This window comes from Macrobrachium nipponense, chromosome 36 (genome assembly GCF_015104395.2).
Source record: "Macrobrachium nipponense isolate FS-2020 chromosome 36, ASM1510439v2, whole genome shotgun sequence".
Lineage (NCBI taxonomy): Eukaryota > Metazoa > Arthropoda > Malacostraca > Decapoda > Palaemonidae > Macrobrachium > Macrobrachium nipponense.
Window position 1 is genome coordinate 55,763,321 of NC_087220.1, and position 2,767 is coordinate 55,766,087.

Sequence of the window (2,767 nt, forward strand, 5' to 3'; positions counted from 1 at the left end):
ATAATGAGGGGAGAAATAACAAGTTCGTCATAATATAATTATATATATATTAATATACTAATATATAATAATATTATTATATATATATATATTATATATAATATATATATACACACGTATACATACATATATCAAAGAGTAATATATATTTTGGGTGCGCCTGCTTGTTTCAGTTTAAGTTATGACCTGATTGATCATCAGTAATTTGTATTGTAAGATTTACTCTTTATTCTGTAATGTAAAAGCACGAAGAAGTTCATTATTCACATAATAGTGACAGAAGTCCATTCTTCCTCGCCAAAGGACAGCGAAACACTCTTGCTACTGAGGATGTCATGCTGTTGGAACTTCTTCAAAAGTTCAAGCGAAGAAGATGCAATGCATTACTGCACCAGTGCTAGTTTCTATTCATTCCTTTATTAGTATATTTTTCTGTTTGATAAGTTAGATCCCTTCTTTCTACATTTCACTTTACTTCCTGATGGTGACCATATTCTGTGGAAGCTTTAATTGCAATTCAAGTCAGTGGCCCCTTTGGCTGACATCAGTTCCATGATGAATAGGGTTCATCGTCTTCAGAATAATATTAATAATTTAAGAATATAATAATAATAATAATAATAATAATAAATAATAATAACAATAACATATGGCTTTGGCTTTCTCGTCGACGATCAAAGGTTGTGACGAGACCGAACCAAGTGCATGTCAGCTGTCGTAAGGCTACTGCTTCCGAAAGGACGGTCCCCACGTGTGTCCCGGAAGGGAAGGTCTTCAAAATTCTGTGGGTCAGGGAACTGTCGCTGTTGCGTGGATCCTCACGGGCACGGTAATGGGAACGCTATTGGGAACGGGAATGGAATCGGGAATGGGAACGGGAATTGTCGGTAATGGTAAGAAAGACTTCCATTTTCTTGATTTTTGATCATGAGGAGAACCTCTGTGATTGATTGAATAGAGATTGTTTAACCACAACACCAAACATTCTGATGTTGTTCATCAGTGTGAATGCTTAGTATTTTATCTATTTATCTATTGATTAATTCATTTTTTATTTTTTGATACATAGGATCTCTTCTTTCTATATTGCCCTTTCAAATCAATGAACCCAGTGGTGAGCTTGTTCCATATGAATAGGGCTCTTCTTCCTATTCTGAATAAATAAGTAGACCTCTAATTGTGTTGTTCTGTTACTATCTATTTACCAGTTTACTACTTTTTATTAGATTGAACGCGACCATTCTGCCACTCTAATCGTTGTTAGTGGTGAAGGTGATGAGTGCGTTCTTTCAAATGCTCCTTCACTCCTTCTTAAGAATGAGTTTACCAATCTACTTCTAATCATTCATTCCTTTGTGATTTAACCCTTCCTTCTCACTTCTTTCCTTCTTCAGTCAATTTGTTTGAGAAAAGTTCAGGGTCAACAAGACAACTTCGAATAAAACTACATCTTTATTTTTCAATCCAGTCATTAAAGCTTTATCCTTTATTTCCTCTTCTCTACAGGATGTAATAAAAGGTACTTCATCTGATCATTGGTCTTTATTTTTCATTGTCACCTCTTCTTCAGGAAAGACTTTCCTTTGCTACATCTCCTATAGCTCCTACTGGCTTTCTTTCGCCACTTCTTCTGAAGGTCCTAGTGTCCTTGTCACCTCTCCTTTAGGACCTACGTTCTATCTTGTGTCACCTTTTCTCCTAATCTTGGTCTCCTTTGTTGCGGAGTGGGCTTATTTTCAGTTTCTTAAAGGAAATCTTATTGGCAGCATCCATTCCCTTGAGACTCATGAGAGGATCACCCGCTTCTCAGAAATGGATGTTCGCAACTCAACAAACCACAGCTTCACACTTTTACTGGGTGGAAATAAACAATACTTGAACTGCATGGTTTGGAGAACTTTTTTTCCCTCGACATTTCTTACTGCTTCCGATGTTCCTCACCCTTAGTCTTCTATCCTTCCTTCCTTCCCCACTTACTCTGCCCTTTCCATTAGGCCTTGAAATGAGAAACACTGCTTTATTCAGCTGCTGGTCATGGGACCTTTTCTTCTCATGGCTGTTCATTCAAGATTCCCTCTTGGGTCATTACAGTGTGCTTTGGACGTATTTCACTGGTATTGTTGTTATTGCCATTATTTTCATAATCTCCTTTTTCCTCCTTTTAGCTGATTTTGATTAGACTCCATTGGTAAGTATTATCGTCATATAGAAATCCCTCTAAAAGTTTAATTAAAGAATCATGCTGTAATGACGAATGATGCCTATTTTTAAGAATACTACCGCAATTTTTCTCGTTCTTTGCCTTCTTGTTTTTGAAGCCTTTGATCATCTTTTCATTTCAGGAGAGGATTCAAACGAAAGTGACCAAAACCTTGCAAACAGATGAGTGAGAACTGGCGTTGTCCCCTGCTAGACTGAGAACCATTAGTTATGATTACTAATTTGACTGAAAACATTCTTTTCATCCTAATTATAAATTGGAGAATCTTAAATTGAAAACTTTTGTCATTTTTAAATATGTTTTATGATTATTCTGCAAATAAATTTAGCATGCAAAATAGCTCTTTGTGATTCCATCCCTATTATTGAAGCAACTGATTCACAAGGCATCGCTTGACACTTCTATTTATACTAGTTTTTATATAATTTGGTGTAGCTACGTACATGCAAATATGAAATATTCTCGATTATTGAAATGACAGGGAGATTTGGACAGTTTTCTTTGTGTCCAATTTAGATAAAAATTGGACACAAAGTTCTTGATGCA

At 35.8% G+C, this 2,767-nt stretch overlaps 1 long non-coding RNA gene across 1 annotated transcript; it reads left to right on the forward strand.

The window, feature by feature from the left end:
* The first annotated feature begins 777 nt into the window (after positions 1-777).
* On the forward strand, positions 778-2,558 carry LOC135203328 (uncharacterized). The gene is made up of 2 exons (XR_010311929.1): positions 778-893; positions 2,343-2,558. It is a non-coding gene; the product is annotated as an uncharacterized LOC135203328 (long non-coding RNA).
* The last annotated feature ends 209 nt before the right edge of the window (positions 2,559-2,767 follow it).